This window comes from Artibeus jamaicensis, unplaced genomic scaffold (assembly GCF_021234435.1).
Source record: "Artibeus jamaicensis isolate MK-2021 breed Jamaican fruit bat unplaced genomic scaffold, CSHL_Jam_final contig_465, whole genome shotgun sequence".
NCBI lineage: Eukaryota > Metazoa > Chordata > Mammalia > Chiroptera > Phyllostomidae > Artibeus > Artibeus jamaicensis.
The window spans coordinates 14,494,290-14,518,700 of record NW_026521843.1 but is presented as its reverse complement, the minus strand read 5'-3'; the positions used below and the strand labels follow the sequence as shown (position 1 = coordinate 14,518,700).

Below are 24,411 nucleotides of genomic sequence, written 5' to 3'. Positions count from 1 at the left end.
GGATAAAGATGTGCCCTGGCCGGTGTGGCTCAGCGGATCCAGCACTGGCCTGAGAACCAGCAGGTCGCTGGTTCGATACCTGATCGAAGTGTTTCTCTCTCTCTTTCTCCCTCCCTCCCTGTCTCTCTAAAAATACATAAATAATAACAAAGTTACATTGTAAAAGTGACTCAACACCCCCACCTGACTTACAAATAATTCTGTTCCTGGTGATCTTATAAGAGAAAATGTGAGATACACACACACACATATTATTCTTCCATAAAAAGAGGGAAATCTTGACGAGTATGACAACACGATAGACCTTAAGGGCTTTATCCAAGTGAAATAAGTCGGACAGAGAAACACAAATGCCACATGGTCTCACTTATGCGTGAAACTAACTCATAGCTACAGAGAAAAGGACGGTGGCTGCCAGAGGTGGCGGGGGAGGCGAAGCAGGTGATGAGGGTCGCAAGGCACAGACTCCGGTTATAAAATAACTAAGTCCTGGGGTTGCGATGTACAGCAGGGTGGCCACAGTTAGCAATACTGTGTTATACATTTGAAAGTGGCCAAGAGCACACATCTTAAAAGTCCTCATCACGAGAAAAAGAAATGGGTAACTGAGTGTGGTGATGGGTGTTAACTGGGTTTATGGTGGTGATCATCTCACAGGATATACAAATATCAAAGCACCATGTTGTACACCTGGAACCAACAAATGTTACAGTCTTTTAATCTCAGTAAAAAAACAACGGCGACGCTGAGTGTGCCCTCTGCCTCTGTCATTCCACACTGTGGGGTGTGTCCTGAAGAAAAGCAACTTGTACAGTGATGTGCAGACTGGAGGTATTCACACTCGCAAAATGTTGGAGATGCCGACTGCCCAGCACCAGACTGGGGGTTAGGCACACCCCGGAATCAGCATGACGGGACACCACAGAAGGGATGGGGGCTTGGGGTGACAACTGTGAATTATGTTGACATAGAGAAGTCGGCAGATGAAGCACATTTTATGCACAAAATATTAATATATAGAAACAAAATACGTTTCTTACAATCTTATATGTTTCCTGATAACGAACAGAATTGTTTACATGATAAAAAATTTGACCCTGCCCTGACTGCTGTGGTTCAGTTGTTCGGGCGTCATTCTGCAAAGCAAAAGGTCATCAGTTCGATTCCAGGTCAGGGCACAAGTCTGGTTTGCAGGTTTGGTCTCTAGGTTGGGGAGTGTGTGAGAGGCAACCAAGTGATGTTTCTCTCCCTCCCTTTCCCCCTCCCTTCTGCTCTGTCTACAGAAATACATAGATACATAAGTAAATAAATAAGAAACTGATCCTACTGCTCCAGTTACTATTTTTCCTCCCTTCCCTTTTGTGGTTGTCTTGTGACCATCCATTGCCTCTGTTTTCTCTCTACCCAATGTCCCCCTGAACCCTGTGCAGCCCGGCTCCTACCCCCAGTGTGCGCACTGGGCTGATGGTAGAGCAGTCACCATGATTTCCTTCTGGATAAACCCTTCGGGCTGGTCAAACTGGCAGGACTGAAGTCCTCAGTTTCTTTTCTTCCCTTGCGACTAAGGTCCCCACATCTCTTCACTTTTTTCCTAATTCTGGACAGTTCTCAAAGTTTACTGTTTGGAGCTCTGGTCTTTGTGTTCTGTACCCAAAACCTCTGCAGAGAGCACTGTTCAAGGAAGCCATCCCTCCTGTGCTGCCGACTCCCACACCTACAGCTCCATCCCAGCCTCACCCTCGGCTTCCGGTTCCGTGTGATCCAGCGACAGACGTCACAACTGCCACCTCTACTTCTCCATGTCTAAGACTAAACTCATCTCGAACTGTCTCTTCAACTTCCTAACTTCTGGTGAACATCACCAATGTTGTCCCAAACTCAAAACCAGCTCATACCCTCAATTTGGTAAGTGCGACCTCCTGACCATCCTCACCCCAAGCACGCTCCCGCCTTCCTCGGGGTGGGGGAGGGGGAGGCTGTGCTGCAGAAAGCCCTCCCTGGTGTCCTGCCTACTCATTTTCAGGGCAAACTCAGGTTCTGCTTCCTTTGCGACGTCTGTTCCGATTACCCCAGTTCACAACGATTATTTTCCTCTCAGAAGCCTTTTTGAATTAGACTGTATAGTACCAACAACACACAACACACTGTTCTTTTCATTTCTTTGGCCTGAACTCTCTCACGCATTTGCCAGTGCTCCGGCGGGCAGGGATCCCGCATCACCCCGTACCCTCAGCTTCAGGGTGTCTCCCTCTCTGAAGCGTTCCTGGTGCTCACAGGCTCAGGACCACTTTTTCTCCTGGGTGACCGCCGCACCCCTTCCCATCGCTGCCGGAGTTCCCATCCCCTTGTGTGCGAGTGACTCATATCACTTTGTGTCTAGCTCACGCACCACAGTGTCAGCTGAGTGTCCTAAGGGCAAAGACTGTGTCTCGTACAGTAAGTGCCACAGATATATTCATGACATCTGATGTCATACACACGAATCATTCCACCCATGCACCTTATCTTCCAAACCAGACTGCCATCTCCTCGTAGACAGGGGTTGAATTTCATTTCTTTTACATCCCATTGTGATTAGGAATACAAAACAGAAAGGACTTGGAGAGTACTTACTTAGGGTCTACTTAGAAGAGGCCTTGTGAAGACAATATGCAAATTTTTATGAATAACCTATAAACCTGGAAACTCTACTTTCTGGGGAATACAAGTCTTATCAAGCCTCAAAACATTGCACCTTGCTATTCTGGGGCCAGCATAACACCTCTCCATTCTTAGCAGCGGTCCTGTCACTTAAAGGTGTTAATAGGATGCCAACCCTGGGAGCTTTCTGCTGTGAACAGTACCCATCTAAAATCAGGACAAATCAGAGACTAAATCAGAGTCCCCGATAAGTGGCTAGAATCTGCAGGGAAGGGGGCGGGCGGCGGCGGCTCTCTGCCAAGTGTCTGCTGCTGCAGAAAAGTCTGGCCACACAGCACACACTACACCACCGGAGATAAGCCCTCAGCGAAACATTCCTCCTATGGGAAGGGACATTTAATCTCACCCAGTGGTCCGAGGCCTGCCCCTCTCACAGACACGCATGTTAGTCCAACTATGATCTTGCTGACTCAGAGCAGCTAAGATTTCACATTTAAATTACAAGGTGACCAGGACAACAACACCCGCAGGAGGAGGCGAATGCTCCTCCGACAGTCGCTGTCTCGGAGCGGAGGAGCGTCTCCAGCAGCCTAAAGACTTACTCACTAATAATCCCAGGTGGCAGGGAAGGCCTCCGCCCCACTGGGCACCGGTGTTGCGTTGTCAGAACCACTGGCAAGAAGGGGCAGATCCTGCTTAGCGAAAGCCTGTCTCGGTGCAGACTGAGCGGCATGACAGGCCATATGGCCCTCAGCTCCAAGGCGCAGATCCCAGTGTGCAGAGTTGGGCACACTCCACCACCCGCAGGAGGCAGGGACCGGGACTGGGCTGGGCCACTGGGGCAGTGTACAGCGTGTGTGTGGATGGGAGAGATGAGGCGAGAGGACAGCCCTCCCTTCACACTCAGCAGCTCTAGGGACCCGCTGCAGCAAAGAAGGAGGTGCCCCGCCTGTCGCCGCAGAGGGCTTCTGCCCATCAGGTGGCCACTGGCGGGCACATGACCTTCTCTGTCCCTGGAAGAAAAGGGGTCTCTGAGCTGATGGCTGGTCAGAACACACCTGGGGGCAAAGGGAGGGAGGAGGCTGGAGCAGGCCTGGGCACAGTCTTTCCAATGACTTCAGAGAGGTGCACAGCCACCAGACCATAGAGTCTCGACTCAGGTCAGGCCCGAGACACTGGGGGACTGGGGATGCAGGGCATCTGAAGAAATGGGGTGGGGGGGGAAAGCCCACTCAAAACAGCCCTGTGGTATTCAGGGGTTTACTAAAACCTGGTAAATCCTGATAAATTAAAACAGTAAAAGTTAAGAGATGAAGTAAGCTAGCTTAAGACACTTTCTGTTCATAAATCTTTTAAAATCTCATTTGAGTCAAGACAGATGACTTTGGATGGATGGACCTGGAGTTTCTAGGCTGTTTTTAAGTCACAGGCCCACACAACAGTACTTCGGGCATGCTCTCTCTCCAAAAGGAAGTGAAACAGTTATCTAAAGAGACACCTGTGAGCCCTGGCTGAGTGGACTGAACACTGGCCTGCAAACCAAAGAGTCGCCGGTTTGATTCCCAGCCAGGGCACATGCCTGAGTTATAGACCAGGCCCCCAATTAAGGGCAAGTGAAAGGCAACTGATAGATGTGTCTCTCACACATCAATGTTTCTATCCCTCTCTTCCCCTTTCTCTAGGAATAAATAAATAAATAAATAAATAAATAAATAAATAAATAAATAAAATGGTATCATTCCAGATCTACTGTTTTCATTGATTATATCAAAAGTTTCTGATATCAATAAATATTCTTCTAGAGGCTTTTTAATGCTTGTGCAATATTTTATTTAGGTGAAGCTAACCAATCCCTAATTGTTGACCCTTTTGGTTGTTTTAAGTGTTTGATATTATTAGTAATGTTGCATTAGTAAAAATCCTTATACAAGTATTTTTATATACACCTCTGGTTTTCTAAATATTCCTGGAATGACAATTTCTGTTCTAAGGATATGTGTATTTTCAAAGCTTTTCGCATATATTGTCAAAATTACTGAGCAGATTCGAAGCCACGATTCTCGCTCGGTTATTTTAAAATACCACACAGTGCTATGTATCTCCTATATATAGAAATCAGTTTCAAGAAAAAAATAATCTTAAAAGGAGTCAACACACTTCAGATAGGCCAAGTCTTTATTTACTTCAGGCAAATGAAATGTCTCCAAACACTGATATTATGCTAAAAAGCCTAGCAAAGTTGGTAGGGCAAGATGCTTGTTAGAACAGTATCCAGGGCTTAGGCCAGTATTGGCCAGTCAACTCTACAGCGAGAAAAGACCATCTTGGCCAAAGGGTGCCTCACCAACCTTAGCCAACAGTTGCGTGAATTTGTACTCTTGGCCAAAGGGAAGACGGAGTGAAGGAATGTTGGTTACTCAGCATAACCCATCCTAATTCCCGGGTAGGTGAGCACGTGTCCAAATGACAGGTGTGTCAGCTTTCTGTAATAAACAGGACATCTGGCTAGGAGACACAAATAGCCAGTATATAAGATGATTAAATGCCCAATAATATTTAATAAAGTTGTCACAGTTTATCAGTAATTCTTTTTTAAAATTTAATTATTTTTCAACTACAGTATTCTGTCTTTTACTCCTATCCCAGCACCCCCCCCCCCCCCCGTTTATCAGTAATTCTTAAGAGAAGCACTTAATAAATCTCCCTGTGAAAGGTGCACTCTATCGGCCAAGTTGTATCTGAAATGCAGCCGCCACAACAGTGGGCCAGCGCGCCAGCTGGGGTTCCTGTGAATTCAGCCCTCTTGATGTTAAGTAAGAGGTGTGGGCTTTTCATAAAGACCATCGGCTCATATAATCTGATGCTATTTTCATCAATAGTTGAAAATGAAATTAGCTTATCAGAAGAGTAATGATTATTTTAACTGGTTAAGAGAAGGAGGAGACTATTCTCAAGAAGGAAAGAGAAGATTAGGGAGAGGTGTGGAGGTAGGAGGTCCGTTCTGAAGCTTCTGAAGCGTGCTGGGGAGCAGCCACGCTGGAGGGTCCTGCTGTGCCCCTGAGAGCCTGGTGTGATGCAAACTGGCTTGGCCTGCTCGAAGAAAGCAGCCTGACCCTACCTGCCCTGTGCACTGCAGGCTCCAAGAAAAGGCAACTGCTTCTTTTGTACAAAAACGTATTTCCTGAAAAACAGCCACTGCCAATTCTATTGGTCTTCATTAAAGTCAAAAGCATGATTCTTGTAAAAATTCACATATAAAAGCAGATGTAGCGCTGGTTGGTGTGGACTGAGTGCCAGCCTGCAAACCAAAGAGTCGCTGGTTCCAGTCGCTGGTTCCAGTCCTGGTCAGGGCACATGCCTGGGTTGCAGGCCACGTCCCCAGTGGGGGGCATGTAAAAGGTAACCACACACTGATGTTTCTCTCCCCCTCTTTCTCCCTCCTCTCCCCTCTCTCTAAAAATAAATAAATAAAATCTTTTAAAAAAGCAGACATAAAGTGAAAGTTCCCCTTTGAGTCTCTTTTTCCCTCTTCCACAACCAAACCTCACTTCCCAGACGTAAACACTACTGTCTTTCCTTTTTCCTGTTTTCTTCCAGTCTTCGGATGCTATTCCTGGATATTTTCCTCCCTCATGAAATTTACAGGAATTTAAACTCATTTGTGTTCTCCCATCTGAATGGCCCTGGCTCATTAATTACTTGGTAGCCTGCCTTGAGCCCATCTGGAATCGCTGCCATCCGAAATGACCTCCCTTTCCCTCTGCTCACTAGTGAGTAGGTTTCCCTCGGAAGATGGATGGCTCCTTCCCCTGGCCCTCCAGGTCTCCTGGATGCAGAAGCTGATCTGAGCAAAGGCACAGATTAAAGCTACACCTCTAACAGGAGAGGAAGTAAATGCGGGCCACATGAGCTTTACTCACAAGCAAGAGCTCGGGGCTTTTCCATTTCAAGTTCAGATCACTCCCCAGACTGGCCTCCCCAACTGGAGGACACCTACCCCCACCACGCACACAAACACACCAAGTGTGTGCCCTTTAGTCCACGGCTCCAGCTCTGCCAGTCATTCAGACAACCAGGTCAGCTGAATACATGGAGACAAAGGGGCATTTCATATACTCTTATTTTGGCAGTTGAAATAACACAGCAAGTGCCAGATCTTCACAGGACAAATCTCTCTGTGCATGTCAAACACACCGAGAGGGCTGCTGGGAGAGCGGGCTGCTGAATTGAGGGTCCAAGATGGATTTAAGTCATGATAAATTTTTGAAAGGATTATTTTTTTATTTTGTACTTTAGTAATACAAAATGATGATTGCTACTTCTTATTAAGCAGGTACCCTATACACTTTCTTTCATTTAATCCTCACAACCACCGTGTAAATCAGTTATTTCCAGGCTTGCAGGTGAGGAAATCAGTACTCAGAGGTCCACAACTTGCCCAAGGCCACGCGGCCAGGAAGTGAAGGACGGGAGTGGGCTCAGAAGTTCCTGTGGCTTCCGGGAACTAAAGAAGCTGACACTCTGGGAGCTGGAAGCAAATCCAGCTTCCTCTCCTCTCTGCCTTGTTTTCTGGAATGCAGCGGCCTCACAGAGAGGAACTTAAGAAGACTTCAAACACCCACCTTCACGTTTGCTTTATGTTGGATGATGCGAGTTCAAAAAAGAACCACCTTCCTGAATTCGAAAAGCATTAGGCAAAATTATTTTTTTTAAGTGGCAGGAATAAATATTTAATTAGATAATGCGACATTGAATTTTGCCTGGCTTTGCAACATCTCAGGCAATAAAACAAGTCCTTCTCTACAGGGCTAATTACAGATGGCTAAATTATTTTTAATAAAACCTTCTGGAATATTAAACATGAGGGATGAAGCAATGTGGTATTGCAGAATGGCTCTAGTCTGGCAATCTGGGTTCTAACCCTGACTCAGCCACTAATAACCACCAACGTTTATTTGCATGGTCTACACAGTTTACAGTGTTTTCACATACTTGCTCCATTAGCTGGGTGACCTTGGGCAAGTCATTTAACTTTCGGTGCCTGGTGTCAAAATCTGGATATGAGGACACTGAACTACACCACTGGAAGTCCCCTCCGCTTTTAACATCCTAAGGGAGTGGCATATGTGTCTTCAGATCTCTACAAATGTGTCTGTAAGCAGATCAGGACAGGCGCATTCTGGTTTATAAAAATTCAATATTCTGTTCAGCTTGTTGAAAGATGCTGCTTGGCTAATCCAAGTATAACTCACGAGACATTGCTCCCAGGTAGTTCGCTCGGCTTCAGGAGGGTACCATTAAGGCCCTGGGCTGGATCCCCACATGGGAACTTTCCACTGTTCAGTAGCCAACTGCCACGCCTAATGCCAGCCAATCATCGTAGATACGTGGCTTGGTGGAAGGGCTTACAGAAATCTGTCCTCACAATGTGTGCATCTCAGGATGCTAAGTAAGTAATGGTATCATCACACACCCAGGAATGATACAAATATCATTCTTTTTCAGTCCTGAGACACACCAATCCCTCTTTCAAGTCCTACCACTCACTGGATGTTTTCGCATCCCAGAAATTAGGATACACTTTAGAACAACAACATATACGTTGATCTGACAGTGTTCAATTATTTTACCTAAAAGGTGTTGGCAAATTGCTGGTGTGTCTTAAGAGTCAAGGAAATATAATCCTAAAAAACCACAACATAGATTACACAGATTTAGTTCCAACTTGGTTCAAATAATGTCCCTCTCCCCGATCTTAATATCATGTTCAGTAACAACTGTATAGGTAATGTATAAGAAACAGACAGGTATTAGTCCTGTTTCCCAATAGTAGCAGTTTAAAAGGCATTCCATCATTATCTCATAAAATACTGGTATGGATTTCAAAGGCAAATTAGCTCATATAAAAATCCATGTGATGCTCTGAAAATTTACTATCCCACAGCAAATTGGAAAGGGAACATTTTACTCACACCCTCTTGATCTATCTGGCCTTGACACATTTTTCTTGCTTCTTAACTCACAACCCTCCACCCCAGTAATATTGCTGATTCCCAAAATACCCTTGACCCAGGAGGAGCAGCTCTCCGGCACAGCTGTCTGCTCCTGCCCTGCCCGGGTATTTCCGTGAGCTATGTGACACAGAGAGGACCACACCGAAGGAATGTAACTCTCAGGCCCCACAGTTCCCATCGCCCCACGGGCAGGTGCATCCCGCCAAACCCCAGACTGGCATTCGAAATAGAAGAAACTGCGCCGCTGCATGGGGGCTGTAGTTTTCCTGAACTCCATCTCTATGTTTAAAACTAGGGCAACAGCCGTCTTTGCTACTGTAAACTAATCTGATGGGCATGGGGGTGGGGAGTGGCTCTGAGGAGGCTGCCAACAGGCCATGAGTGAGCAAACTCGAGGAGCAAAATCGTTATTTCTCACTGTTCCCAATCCCAGAAACTCCATGTGAGAGGTTCCTTCAGCATGAATTTTAGGAGTAAACCACCTACTTCTTTTGCAGCCTGGAGTAAAAAACCACAAAGCCTCATGCAGAGTTTAACTACTTGATATTTACACATATTTTCTAACAGTACACTGAAATCTGGAAGTAAAAAAAAATCAAAGGAACTTGGCAATGGGGTGCACACTAGTCAGGAGCCCTCGAGTTGAGACACGTTTATTAAGAGACAGCTTCCGGCTGTGGACAACAACTCTAACTTCAGCTCGATTTCTGCTGGAAAAACAGTTTGGGATCTTCCTATAACCCAGGATCGGGGAATGCAAGATGCACAGGTGGATGGGGAGCAAACATAACCCAGGGAATCATCCAAATATGCTAGAACCCCTATCAGGTGTCAACCCCCACAAAGACCCACAGCTGCAGGAGGCCAGGGGTACAGGCCTCCGAGAAACCTCAGTTCCTCTCCAATCTGCACATGTTATGTTAAAACTCACTATTACCCAATAGGTTACCCCATGGAATTCACAGGCATTGGAGCTCAAGTCCTGCCACAAACCCTTCAACATACAAACTGTAAGCACTTGCTACGGATGATACCAGGCCTATCTCCAAACCTCACAATATACCAGGGTGATTCTACAGGGGGAAAAAGGCATTTCAAAGAGTACTGCAAGATGCTTATTCACAACAACACACCGGAAGCGCAGGAACTTCAGCTCCCACACGCAATCTTTCCCCCTCCCTCCCCTCCCTCTCCACGGCACCCGTCAAGGCAATACTCAGCTCACTAGCAGGCCACCGTGACGAGCCGGTGTTCATTAAACAGATCACGGCGGGGCTGAACCCTTCTCAGCAAAATCTATTCCGAAAGCTCCACAAGCCCTCAGCAGCCAGTGAGAACTGTCCGGACCTGCTTCCCACCCCAGACAGGGCAGGAGCGTGTGAGTAAGAAACCTGAGGCCCCGTGGTTTGGGCAGGCCGACTGTCCCCCTCCCCCAAGTCTCCCCTCGCTCTCTCCCTTGTCACTTTTTCTGGAATAGCACCGGGGAAAACCAGAGAGGCCGGAGATGTCAGGCCCGCGAGGAGTAAGGAGAAGGAGCAAGGGCGGACGGGAGGCAGTTGGAGGGACAAACGAGTCCGGGGCCGAGGTGCGGTAGGGACGCATCTCGTGGAGAAGGACCCCTGAGGTGGGTCTGGAGGGAAGGGAGGGGAGGGGGAGTGGCTCGCGAAGGCCTGACGGCGGCGGCCGCAGAAAGCCGGGGAGAGCGGGATGCAGGGACGGAGGAGGGCGGGAGGGAGACGAGGTTGGGGGGCGGGGGCGCGGGTGGAGAGGCGAGGGGGCAGCCCGGTTCCCCTCCCCCAGCCCGGGCCCGGGCCTCCCGCTGACTCAGCCCCACGGCGTCGGTAGCCTAGACCCGGACTCACAGTGCGCGAGGCGGCTCCGACGGAGGCGGCGGAGTAGGGGACAGGCGGCGGGGGCGCTCCTACTGAGGCTGCGGCTCCAGCCGGCGGCTCCGGGGCCGAGGGTCCTAGCAGAGGCCGCCGCGGTCTCCGGCTTCAACGCACAGTGACTGCGGGGGACGGGAGCACTGCGCAGGCGCGATGCGGCCACGGCTGTCAGTCCGAGAGGGGCGGGGCCTGGGCACCCGCCGTCTCCAAGGCAACCAGGCGGCCAGGGAAGGACAGCCCCTACCTCCACCTTGTAGCAACGGCGGCGGGAGGTGGGGGGCGCCGAGAACAGTCCTTCTAGATTGCCATAGCAACAAGGAGAAGAACCAGTTTCAGAAATTTACCGCGGTACCGAGGGAACGGTCTTACCTTGTCACCATAGCAACCGGGAACAGCCCCTTCCTTTTTCCTTAGCAACAGGGTAACAATTCCTCCACCCAGCCTAACTAATCACAGAAGAAACAACCCTTTACAGCTGATTCCATAGTAGCCAGATGACGGATTCCTATCTGTCTCACAACTACTGCAAAGGAGAAAGTGGAGAATATTTCTTCTTTCAACAACACGAGAGCTAAGGCTAGGTATTATCTCCACTTTTGGTTTATGGCTTTGAATCACTGCCTGTTACGCTAATTCCCAAATTCAATTTTCCGCTGCTTGTATTAAATGTTTCTTATTTCCTACCAGAAAGTCTATACCTTTACTCCTAAATCAAGCTAAGAAACAACCTTATTGTTTCTCTCCCAATGCATTTGTAAACAGTTCTTGTTTCTTCATCTTGCCCACTAGCTGGTTCAGATTCTACCTCTTTGCAACCAGCTCCCTGGTTAATCGGTTCATTGGTGTTCCCGAATTCCCAAGTCCAAGTCTGCTTTTACTGCTCTCCCCAGCTCTTCTAGATCCCTCCTCTTCCTGTCCATGCCCACTGTTACTGTCCTTCAGTGTCCTGCTCAGTGTGCCACTCTGCTCACCCCCTTTCCAGTTCTTTGTGTGGATGACTTCTGGCTCTCCCTCCTTCAGCTCCGACTTCCACAGATGTAAAGAAGTCACCTCTGTACTCAAGTTCTATAGTATTGTCTTTGGCTTACAGTCTATCCCCAGTCAGACTATGTGCCCCTTGTGGACAGGACTTCTGTGGTCAGCATCTGGGGCACAGACTGGAACATACAGTGGAGTTCCAATAAGTGTTTATGTAACTGAATCAAGTGAAGACAAAGATCTTTCTTCAAAGATTCTTCAAACACTTTCTTTGGCCCCAGAGAAATGGGTGAAGGGGGTCAAAAGGTAAAAAGAAAAAGAAAGATTTTCATTCTTCCTTACTTTCTCTGACCTAACTGCCCTCGAGTCTCAATTAACATGTTCCTTGTAATTACACTTACTTAATCTTTAAGCACTGCTGCTACTATTGTAACTCTCTCACTTCCTTAGCTCTCCATCTTAATGCCCAAACTCTAGTCATCTATTAATTGAGACTCTGGCATTCCTGATTTCCGGAGTCCTCACCTCTAGCTAGTCTCCCTTCTGCAATATCCCAAATGCTTCCACTAAAGTCAATTTCCTCACTGGGTACTGACCTCCTCCACGATTCCTGCCACCTTCTATAATGAGTAGCCTCTTCATACCTTACCATTCTATTGCTTCCTAACCCAGCTTGGATGGAGCCCTTTGGGTGATCATCACTGGATTCTGCTGGGCTTGTTGAAATGCTGGAGACGCTGCATTCTCTTGGAATGACTCAGAACTAAGAATTCATAGGCCAGCATTCTTCCCCATGCCTCCCTGTCTAGCTCTCGGGGGTTCCACCCCAGGAATATTGGTGTCCGTGGGCTCTGACTGAGCTTACTTCCTCAGGGGAGAAGATGACAGTTAATTACAAATAGAGTTAAAAAAAAGAGAGGGACATAGTCTACACTGACTCAAGTTCCTCTCCTCCCACCCAAGGCAACTCCCAGAAAGGGGAGGGTTCCTTACACAGGATATTTCCCAGGACAAATCCAGGGGTTAGGAGAGTGAAAACCCAGGGCACACTTCTTCTTAGCCACAGAGCTGGAGAACTGAAGGTGTTCCTAAATGTACCTACAGGGCATCTGGGTGCGATAGAGACACGGGAAATTTCAGACTCAGTTTACTTTGCTTGTCCATTCTGAAGTGCCAGCTCAGCCTCATGGTTGTAGGTGTAGACGTGGGTGGTGTAGACTGTGCTGAGGAATCCCAAGGAGAGACTGTGATCCTGGTAACTCCACCAGTCACCACCCATGGGATAGGAGACCATTCCTGCATACACTTCGCCTAAGTTCTCCGCACATCAACATTTTGCCATGTGCCGGTTAAGCTATTGCTACAGAATAGTTCACTCCAACTTAGTGGTTTAAAACAACCACCATCTTATTATCTCTGTTTCTGTGGGACGGGAATTCAGGAAGAGCTTGGCTGGTTGGTTTGGCGTCCCTTTTTATAACAGCCTCAGATATCCCTTCGGTCCTCTCCTATTGGTTGAGAAAACCCATAAAAGACTAATATCAAGGGGAGGAAACACAGACCTCATCTCTCAACGAGAGGAATATCCGTGCCACCTAAGAGCATGTGGATGGGAGATACTGTTGCAGTCGTGTTTGGAAAACAGGATCTGCCAGGCTCTACACTCTGGTGACGCCAGTTCGCACCCACTCATCCCCTCCCTCAAGACACCCCAAGTCTCGTCCCATAACACCATCGACTTGAAGTCCAGGATCTCACCATCTAACTCAGGTCCCAGTGTGGATAGGGCTCCTCAGGCCCAGCTCCTTGGCTCCAACTCCTTGAGTACCAGTCCTGTTGATCTGAAGGCTTGTGAAGTAAAGAGATGTCCCTTGCCCTGTGCACACCTAGCATATTCTGGTGGCACAGACAGGATAATGGCTGCAGACATCATAATTTCAAAGACAGTAAAAGCAGCATGCACCACAGCAGTCCCTAGTCCACGGCAGTTCTCAGACTCAGCCAGGCACGCTGCTGCCAGGGCCTGGTTTAGCGCTCGGACCCAATGGCCGTTTATTTCTTTTATTTTGGTGTTGACATGGATTCACCCCCGCCCAGTTGGTTATGATCCTTTCCAATGATTACTTGTTCTGATGCGCAATTTGTCACAGATTTGGCCAGTGAAAGAAACTTCAAGCTCCTGGGTCCTTTGGATTTGCTCCTATCATGCTTTGAACATTTCCTTGCTTCCTGGCACAAGATGTCTCAGGCTCATCTTGTCCCCTCCCTGCCCCAGCCCTGGAATTGGCCACTCCCCAGGGAGCCACGGGTCCTCCTGACTTCTTGACATTCTTTTTTTTTTTTTCATTTTCCCTTGCTCCCTAAATCTTCCCTTAAACAATGATGGTTCCCAGGGTTCCCATCTCAGTTTATTCTCTATTCCCTTCATTGACACTCTATCTGTGGCCCCCTTTACTACCATGTCTCTGGATCTGTGAGTCCATTCCAATCAGTCCTTCCAACTGTCAGACCGGTATACGTAACTGCCCTCTAGACATGCCCGGCCCTGTGTCCCTCAGGAATCTCCAACTCAGCAGGCATAAACTCACTTACCCTTCCCCGCAAAGCCTGCTTTTCTTATCTTTCTTATTACTTGTAATGGCATCACTATCCAAGAAAAACTTGAGGGAGATCCTAACCCGTATCTTCTCACCAATGCCCTGTAACAGAACAGTCTTCCAGTACCTTATTATCTCTCCACATGTATGTCAGCCACACAGGGCAAGCCCTCGCAGTGGCCGAGCAGGCAGTTCTGTTTTGCGGCTGAGCCTGCCTGACCGGGTTCACCCTGCTTGGAGTCTCTCCTTTTCCTGCATTGGGAAAACTCCTACTCATTCTCCAAAACCAGCCTTAGAGTCATCTCGGTGACACCACCATGGACCTCCTCCAGAGAGTTAACACGCTGTCTTTGGCACCAGATACTTTCTTTATCATGGTTCCCACCACCTGGCGTTAACATGTTGTTCACATCTCTCCCCACCAGAGGTCCTCACACTCAAAGAGTATCTTATTCAGCACCTCACGTGGGCCTGAAAACAGCCAAGCAAGTTAAAAACGATCTGACCTTTCTGTATTTTTCCCAGGGTGATTGGGGAGGCCAGGTGGTGGAGGGAGTAGAAGAAAGTGGGTTAACTCTGGCCGGTGAGGGTGTAGATTTTAGATCAGAACCCGCAGGGCAGTCCTGCCCAGGTGTGAGCTGGAGGCAGGGCAGAGCTGTGATGCTGGTAACTGTTAACCACAGTGTTCATTATTCATTTGAAAGTAGCTGAAAGTGGAACAGGGCACTCAAAGAGGACTGATGCCTACACACAGGAGACCCTGGCTTGGTTTTAAAGTGTACGAGGACTTGTGTAAGCAATGTGTAGTTTTACTGAGGAATGCATTTTCATCACACGACTTGCCGAAAGTGAGCCCTTATCTAGAGAGTGAATCTAACCCTCCACCCATTGGGTCCAATGCTTCCTGGTTATGTGACCTTGGGCCTTGGCTTTTCTCATGTGCTGCGATGGTTAAATGTGATAATACACGAAAAACGCCCAGCAGTGTCTCGTACACAGCGAATACCCAATAAATGGTAATTCTCAGTAATAACTGAAACTCTCATTAGGGTCAAGAGGTCACTTGATTTTCCTTCTCAGGTGTACTCTGCTTCACTATATAGGAAGAAATATGCAAACTTGGAATTTGCAAAGGGCTTAAGACAAACCTCCTGTGAATGTTAATGACCTACTGTGTTCAGAAGGAACAGCACCTCCTGCCGGTGGCTTGGATTGCGAGAAGCTACCCTGCTTTTTGTGGAAGACACCCACCATGATGGTGAGGTGGGTGGTTGGGGCCTGGATTAACTTGGATGAGTTCATGGTGGCCACAGGGTCCCAGGACCCTTCTCTTTCACCCCTCTCAGGCTTCGCATCAGCACCAGCTGCTCCGGCTGCTCAGTGGGCACAAATAGTGCCTCTCTTCCTAGTGATGACCAACTCGAATGTCAAGGCCAACTCATGCAAAGGCAGCATCAGACAGTGGTTAGGAGTATGGGCTAGGGTGCTGCATGGACTTGAGATGAAATACTAACTCCGTTACTCACTTGGCCTGTGGCATGCAATTTAACTCAGTTTCTTCATCTGTAAAGTGAGAATAATAATAGTACAAACCTCAGAGAATTAATATAATGATTAAATGGGATCATGTTCATCAGGTGCTTTGGACAACACTTGGCATGTTGTGGGCGTTCAGTAAACAGTACTGGCTAGTATTCTTAAAGCGAAGTGTTACATTCTGTGTATACATCTTCCCAAAGCAGGTGAAGTTCATTGCTCCCGTGGCAATTTTAATTGTCTCTCTCCCATGATATTTCTTATTTATAAAGGGAAAACTAGCATTCATTCAGCTCCCACTACAGCCAGGCATGAAATGCACACCATTTTCTATAACCTCCCTGGTCACCTCCTGAGGCTGGCATCATTTCCATGTTCACAATTAGAAGCAGAGGCTCTGAGAGGTTAACTCACTTGCCTAAGATCACACAGCTAGTGAACATCAGAAGAAGGGTTTGAACCTAAAGCCAAACTTCTTCCCTTATCCCATGCTATCTTCACTTTCTGTACTGTATTTGTCAATGTGTCTTTCCCCCAAACTAGTCTAAACGCAGGAGCTGCACTTGACTCATCTTTGTACGACCTAACGCATGCCTGACAGATATCCTATCAGCATACATTAAATGGAAGGTGGAAAACATATAAGTAAACACCAAATACAGTTTCCAAATCAATTAAGATGCTGAGTTCAATTTACATTGAAGTAATTAACAAATAATTTTTATTTTTTAAAATTGAGAGGGGTGAGAGAGAGAGAAGGGGGAGAGAAAGAGAAACATCTATTTGTTATTCCTGTTATTTATGCATTCATTTGTTGATTCTTGTATGTGCTCTGACTGGGAATCAGACCTGAAATCTTGGTGTGTTGGGGATAATTTTAGAATTATCTAAAATTCTTATTTAACAGAGCATCCTTTATTTTTTAAAGGTTTTATTTTTTAATTTGTTTTTAGAGGGGAAGGGAGAGAGAAAGAGAGGGAAAGAAACATCCGTGTGCGGTCGTCTCTTGTGCGCCCCATACCAGGGAACCTGGCCCACAACCTAAGCATGTGTGGGACAGGAACCAAACCAGCAACCCCCTGCCTCACAAGCCGGAACTCCATCCACTTAGCCACACTGGCCAGGGCGTATCCTGTATTCTTGTTGGCTAAATGTGACAACCTGGAGATAGGCCTCGCAAAGGACAACTTCCCCAGGGGTTCTCTTGGTACAAGAAAGAAAGGCTGCTATGGCCTCCGATTCACACTCAAGGCTGACCAGATCCTGAGCTGATGTGGGGAGCTGGGATTGAGAACATGGTAACCTAACATACCTGCTTTTCTTGGGCTTTAACCGGTTCACGGGCAAGTTTTAGGGTCAAAGAAGTAGCCATTGACGATCTTAAAGCGCCATCTGGAGGCCTTTCTGGGTAGTACAGTGGTCAGGGGCCATCTCAGCCACCCAAAACTTTGAGAAGCAAAGCAAGGTCAAACAAGGAAGAGAGAGGGTAGGAGAGGAGGCCAGTCTGGAGACAGGCATGGGAGTGTACACCTTCCTGAACTTTCAGTTTCCAGCTGCTGCTCTGGCTGCCTGGGAACTGAAGGCATGGGCTCTCCGAAGGAGGGCATTGCTCAGGGCTTCCCTTTCCCAAGACCTGCCTTTCCAGCTGTTCCCCAGGCCTTGCAGTTGCCTGAACCATTTTACATTCCCACCAGCAGTGCATGAGGGTTCCAATTTTCCATGTCCTTGGGAATGCAAGTTCTTATCTCTCTTTTTGATGATTACCATCCTAGTGGCTGTGAAGTGAAATCCCATTGTGGTTTTGATTTGCATCTTCCTAGTGATGAATGATGTTGAACTTCTTTCAAGGCTTATTGGCTGTTTGTAAATCTTTGGAGAAATGCTTGTTCAGATCTTTTGCCCATTTTAAATTGAGTTATTTATCTCTTTTATTATTGAGTCATAAGAGTTGCTTATATATTCCAGATACAAATCCCTTATCAGGTCTATGATTTGCAAATATTTCCTCCCATTTTGTGGGTTGTCATGTTGCTTTCTTGATAGTGTCCTTTGAAGCACAAAGGACACTATGTTTTAAATTCTGATGAAGCCAAACTGATCTAGTTTTTCTTTTGTTGTTCATGTTTTTTTCCATCATATCTATTAATTCATTGCCAAATCCGAGGTTATAAAGATTTACCCCTGTGTTTTTTTCCTAAGAGTTTTAAAGTTTTAGATCTCACATGTAAGTCTTTGATCTGTTTTGAGTTAATTTTCTATTTTATTTGTTTATTTTTATTTTAATTGTTGTTCAAGTACAGTTTTCTGTTTTGAGTTAATTTTTATATGTGTGTGAGGTAAAGTTCCAGTTTTATTCTTTTGCATGTAGATGTCTAGTTGTTCAAACACCATTTGTTAAAAACTAATTTTACCGATTAAATAAATCATCTTGGCGTCTTGGTCAAAAGTGAGCTGACCATGGACACATTTTTAAAAAATGACTTTCAGTTCTCTGCAGTTGCTCCGTATGTCGATCCTCACGCCAGTACTGCTCAGCACTGTTTTGATTATTGTTGCTTTTTAAAATCAGGAAGTCTGATCCCTCCAACTTCATTGCCTTTCTCTCTGTCCATTCTGCAGGTCCACGGTCTGCCCTTCGTCCTCCCCTCTCTTGTGGATCCAAGAACCATTGTTGATTTTTCAGCCTGTTCAGTTCTTTGCTTGTTGTTAGGACGGAGCAGAGACGTCCAAACTCCTTACACGCAGTACGGGAAAGTGTCGTAAGCACTTCACGGTATACCCGTTACACTCAACGTAAAGCATTTGAATTGAGAAAAAAGATACGCCTCTAGTATTTTACTGGACAAACACTGTGGTTCTTTTCAGATGTGTATTTTGTCACTCTTTCAAGCAGACTTTTTGAATTTTGCTTATAACCATAACGTCCACTCTCCTTCCCCAGCTGACTGTCTGGAGATTTTCTTCTTTCCCCTTCCTGGGTTTTAAAAAGCCCCCTCCTCTACTGGCCACGAGCCATTTCCTGGAAAGGGTCCTCATTTATACCCACAGGGATAAAAAAGCCTGTCCTTTCCATCCTTAAGGAATAGACATGTGACAGTCACCGAGTTGCCACCTCCTGAGGCTCTCTTCCTTCCCGCATGCAGATTCTCAGTAAATGGCAAAACTTAACTTTAAATTCTGCACCTGTGGTCTTTTGGTTTGGGGCAACATTTTAAGATAATTGTGGCAGAATGTGGCACAACACGGAGCCCGATGACGGTGGCAGAGGATGGCTGGATGAGGCCCCAGTGCACACGTGGGGAGACCTACTAATGTCCCACTCTCCAGGCATCTTCCGTGCCTCCCTTCTGCTGCCTGGGATGCTGCGGTTCTGCCCCACCCTCCGGTGGTTTTACTTCAAAAAGCTTTGCCACATAAGGTAGGCATTGACATTTTGATGGGATAATTTTTATTGAGTGTGTGTTGGGGGGAAGCTGTCCTCTGCATTGTAGGATGTTTTAGCAACATCCCTGGCCCCTGCCCACCACATTCTGTAGCACCCACCGACCTAGTTTTGACAACCAGAAGTTGTGTCCAGACATAGCCAAGCATCTCGTGGGAGAGGAAACCCGCCCTGGCTGAGAGCCGTTGGGCTGCTCTGACTTAGTGGGTCATCTCAGCTCCAGGGTTCAGAAGGGAGCTCCTAGACATGGTTTGGACATCGTGAATCCCAATCTACTAAAAGTTGTTTAAAAATTGGAAACAGTATAGCAGAGGTGTCCGAGATTACAACCTCAGCCCAATCGTTCCTGTAACCGTGATGCCAGATGAAGGTGTGGTCGCTCTGAAAAAGTGAGAATTACAAAAGCAAAGCAAAATCTCTTCACAGCTTCTCGTACAGATGGATACCCAGGAGAAAAGACCATTTCTGTGGACATCAAGTAAAAACTGTAAAGTGCTCCCAAAGCATAAGCCCAAATCCTCACAATTTAGACAAGATTACGGCCTTGACTGTCCACCAGACCGCACCGGGGAAAATTCAACCATGAAGTCCTGGCCATTGGAAAATCGAGTGCTTCCCAGACCTCAGCAACCCCCACATGGGGCCCCTGGTCCTCAGACACCCTGGAGGGTTCCTGCAGATTTCTCCTTCTGTGGACACCAGTTCTGTCGGAGCACTCCGGGACAGGGACAGGGCCTCCGGACCCTGCCACTGAAATCTCCTTTCCCTGAGGGCTCAACAAGCCACAGTCCTCCCTCACAGATGGTGCTCCCCCCCCTCCACTCCGGCTCCCACGGTGGCAGAGGGTTCGAAGGCCAACCCCAGGAGAAGATTAGTACACTAAGACCTGCTCCAGTGTCTTGAAACGTGGCATCTTTGGAGCTGACCGAAAGGGAACAGCTGACTGCAAGGTAAGCCTGGACTGCAGAACCTCAGAGGCCAGTTCAAAACCAAGAATCTAATAAAGCAAGAGGCGCTGGATAGATGCTGACATTTAAATATGCGTAACTGCAAGCGACTGTTTTTCATTGTGAGGCAATCTTTGATTTATAGAATTTGTTTCCCCCCACACGGGCTCAGAGAGCTGTAATTCGCAGAACATGTTGCTCATCTGTAGACACAAAAATAGTGAAGCTCGGGGTCTCCAGAATGATTGTTTACTGTTAATAGTAAACATGTGAAGAATTTGCATTTCAAGGGAAATAGTCAACACATTTGTGTGATTCAAGCCGGAAAGCGGGCGCGACAGCTTGAGTGTATTTGTGTAAAGCTAAAAACATTTAATTAAGAGATCAGTGTTACAGAGTGGAAATAAAGAGTGTGTGTGCAAAAATGCCTAATTTTGACCCACGTGTAAAGAGCATTTTAGATATAACCTTAAGAGCTTGCGCTTATGTGAGTATCTCTTAACCCTGTGGCATTCTAAGGTACTGGTATCTTCTCGCTCTCTCATTAAAAAATGAAAGATTTTACAGCTGATACTGAATTTGAAAAAGTTTCTAACTGGGGGAGTCATTTAGCACACATCCACAAAATTTAGTACAACACATAATATGAGATACGTAGATATATGTGTTTAGCTGCTCAAGGAAATTGCATATTATAGTAAGAGAACCGTGTAGCTCACGAAAGGGAATAATGCTACCCCAGACTTTACCCAGGCGATCAAAGTCAACTTCAGTGGTGACAAATCATGTTGATATACAAAATGTACCATAAACGTAATGTGGTGAAAAGAATGCTTCTGTGGCCTTCCTCCTAAAAATTCATTGACACCAACCAGCTTAATTTTATTTGTTTGTTTGTTTTGAGAGAAACTGCAGTCAAGTTCCAAGAGAGGAACATTCTACAAAATACCTAATACTCCCCCAAAACATCACGGTCATCAAAAACAAGGGAAGTTTGAGAACTGTCAAAGCCAAAGGGAACCGAGGAGACCTGCTGACTGGACAAGGCGTTCTGGATGGGGTTCTGGAATAGAAAAAGGACATTCGGTAAAAGCTAAGGGCATTGGAAGACAGTGTGAATTTTAGTTCATGAAAGCGTATCAATACTGGTTCATCGGCTGCAATGAAGGCGCCACACTGATGTCAGGTGTCAATCATGGGGGGAGCTGGGGACTGCAGAGAGTGTGTGGGAACTCTCAGAATTATCATTTCAAGTTTTCTGTAAAGTCAAAATTGGTTCTAAAAAAGTCTATTAAAAAAAAAACTATGCAAGGACTGAATTAAGGTAAAGTTTAAGGAAACCTTAAATGCAAAGGATTTAATTTGTTCAAAGACTTTTGAAGGAGGCAGAATCCATTCGGCTGGAACTTGCATGTAAATCTTGCACTAAGAGCCATGCGGCTGTTGTGCACGGCCCAGACGGTGGCACAGTGAGACTCCGGGTCCTGACTTTGGAGGGTTGAGCCACGTGAGTGGAGCCAGACAGCAGCTCTTCCCTGCAGCCTGTAGGAGGGGAGTCCCCACGGGGACAACACTCAGAGCTAAAGCCCGTGAGGACTAAGACCTGGCAGAAAGTACAGAATCGAGGAAATAAAGATTTTACATAACCAACACCATAGTGTTAATATGTTTGTAGTAAGAGAGAATGTGGCCCTGGCTGAGTGGCTCAGTTATTGGAGCATTGTCCTCTACATCAAAAGGTTGTGGGTTCGGTCCCTGGTCAGGGCACATACAAGACTCAATCAAAGAATACTTCAATATGTGGAATGACAAACTGATGTTTCTCTTTCTCTCTTTCTCTCTCTGCTCCCTTTTCTCTCTCCCTAAAAATCAATTTTAAAAATTAAAAAAGAGAGAGGATCTGTACATATTTGGTATTTTATATATGTGTTAAAGAAACTTTTGGCTTATTAGAGTGAGTGCCTCATGACTAATTTTAAATGTGTAACTTAAAACTTACGACTTTAAGTTGAAATCTTACTAATTTGTATGCTTAGCAGTGAAACATCCAACAAACCCCTAAGCTCACTATATTTATAAGCTTAATTTATTAGATTGGTAATAATTATTTAGTATTCAGGAAAGATACTAAAAAAAGAATTTTAAATATTGTTTAAAATGTAAAGTGTTTAATTAAGTTTATAAGTGGGATCAAAGTTCCCTTAACAAGAAATGACAACTTGGTAGGCTTACAACTTAAAAAAAAAGACTTCATTTATTTATTTGTTAGAGGGAAAGGGAGAGAGAGAGGTGGAGAAACATCAGTGTGTGGTTGCCTCTCATGTGGCCCCCACTGGGAACCCAGCCTGCAACCCAGGCATGTGCCCTGATTGGGAAATGAACCGATGACCCTCTGGTTTGCAGCCTGCACTCAATCCACTGAGCTACACCAGCCAGGGCACAACTTTTCATTGAACAGTAAGGTCTATAAGCTAAACTGAAAAGCTCAGGAACATGCTCCCAGGCGCACCACCCCACGGCACCCACAGCCCCGAGAGCTCACGAAGCCTCCGAGAGCCGTGTGGAGACTCAGGGCTGGTCCCAGGAAACCCTTGTCCCCACCCATTCCAGAAAGACCCACTTTCCCCACCGCCCCTCATCTCTCAGTGATGGAAAATTGTAACTCCTGGGCAGGTGTGTTAACAGTCTAATGAATACATAGGTGCATATAAGGTGGTCATAACATCTGTTATCCAAACCAGGACATGGTTGAAAGTGAAAGGTGACACCATTAATAACTGTTCTAGGGCAATAGACTTAAACCAGAACTGTCCTGGGCACACCAGGGAAAGCTGCCTTCAGCTCTATATGTGTGGTTTGCAAATACACAAGGGGAAGAAAGTGAAGAACCCGACTTCCATCCTAAGACCATGTCAAACGTCAACAAAATGTTAGATTTTTTTAATGTTTTACTGGAAAAGTACTAGGAGTTCTTCAACTGTGTTATTAGCAACACTGTCAAAGAGCCTTTTATTAACCTAGGACTACATGCCTACCCTCCCTGTGTGGCACAATGTTTCTCCTTCTTCCTGGGGTGTCTCGAGACCATCCCTCCAACCCTGGCTACAAAGCACTTCTTAGTGTTGGGTTGGACCTGTGTGTAAAAACCAACCTATAATTCTGAGTGAAGAAATGAAGGGCGATGGTTGCCTAGCAGCTGGCTGGTTCCGGTTTCCCGAAATGCAGATTCTCAGACTTTGACAGAGCTGTATTTTACTGTCTGTGATCTTTTCTTTCTCTACTACTGCATACAAAGGCATTAAGTGTGTTCCTGGGTACCTTTTATTTTTTCTCTATGTCACCTGCGACTGTGCAACGTGGCCTACCAAATGCGGGCTCACGGCATTTTTCATCTGAACACAATGGATTTTTGGCAGTTCATCAAATTCTAGCACGCCTCCGCGTTAGGGGGAAACAGTGACACAGATGCTTTGGCTCAGTATCATCCCAGAGCCCCCGCATCCTGCAAGCCAGGTACGGGTGCTTCCATCTGGCTCAGGAACCCCACCAGGGCCTGTGCACACAGCTCGTTTCGTTACAACCCAGTGCTTCGCCCTAACAGCGGGACTCCGGGTGTTTCTTTGTCCTCATCCTGCCTTACTTGCAGGAAGGTCGCTGCTTTGCTGAGAGCTGGGGAAGTCCCCCTGCCCCAACCATTTCCCTGCACTGCCTAAAACCCCCTCACTAGGGTTTTGTCTTTTGGGGCTAATGGAATAAGTTCAAGTGAGTCTACAGCACTGGAAGCAACAATTTCGCTCACTCCTTAGTGTGAAATTGTTTGAGCAGCTCACTCCTCCCAACTTCTGGCTGAGACCTGAAAAGGGCGGAGTCTTGACGTAGGTGGGTGGGGCTTGCAGGTACCGTTGGCCAATCCAAAGGTGAGGCTCTGGAGAGTCAGAGAACAGCCTGAAGATCCGACGCACTGGCCTTGGGACGTCTTTTGCCATATCATTTTTGCAAGTCCATAGTCCCAATACCCAAAGGGCCCGCTGCGGGAAGAGGGTTTCCAAAGTAGTAGCTGTGAGAACAGGTGACATGCTTCCCCCTAACTGTCCGTTTCAGATAACTCAGTACCCTTGTCCTGGGAAACGTGGCACCACAAACCTTGGCATTGTTCCCATTAGGTGACAGGACTGACTGAGCTTCTGGGCTGCTGAGCCTCCCATCTCTCAACTTTTTTTTAAACCTGCAGACCCTGCTCAGCACCCCCACTCTCCAGAACCTGCCGCCTGCTAACATGGGCATGAAAAACCGAAGCTGAGTCTTCTTAGTACCTTCAGCGCCACCCCAGCTACTGCAGAAGAGGTCTCTGCCAAACCCCCTCTTCCTTGA

At 46.7% G+C, this 24,411-nt stretch overlaps 1 protein-coding gene and 1 long non-coding RNA gene across 3 annotated transcripts in view; one reads left to right on the top strand and one right to left on the bottom strand.

Annotated features, from left to right (window-relative positions):
- The window catches only part of MAPRE3 (microtubule associated protein RP/EB family member 3), a 41,104-nt gene extending 30,408 nt beyond the window's left edge, over window positions 1–10,696 (bottom strand). For both annotated transcript variants that reach the window (XM_037146705.2, XM_037146706.2), the window contains exon 1: window positions 10,517–10,696. The gene's annotated coding sequence lies outside the window, so the exon portion shown is untranslated. The remainder of the gene's footprint in view (window positions 1–10,516) is intronic.
- Window positions 9,793–24,401, top strand: LOC119050398 (uncharacterized). The gene is made up of 3 exons (XR_005082739.2): window positions 9,793–10,032; window positions 18,271–19,069; window positions 24,272–24,401. It is a non-coding gene; the product is annotated as an uncharacterized LOC119050398 (long non-coding RNA).
- Window positions 24,402–24,411: the final 10 nt, after the last annotated feature.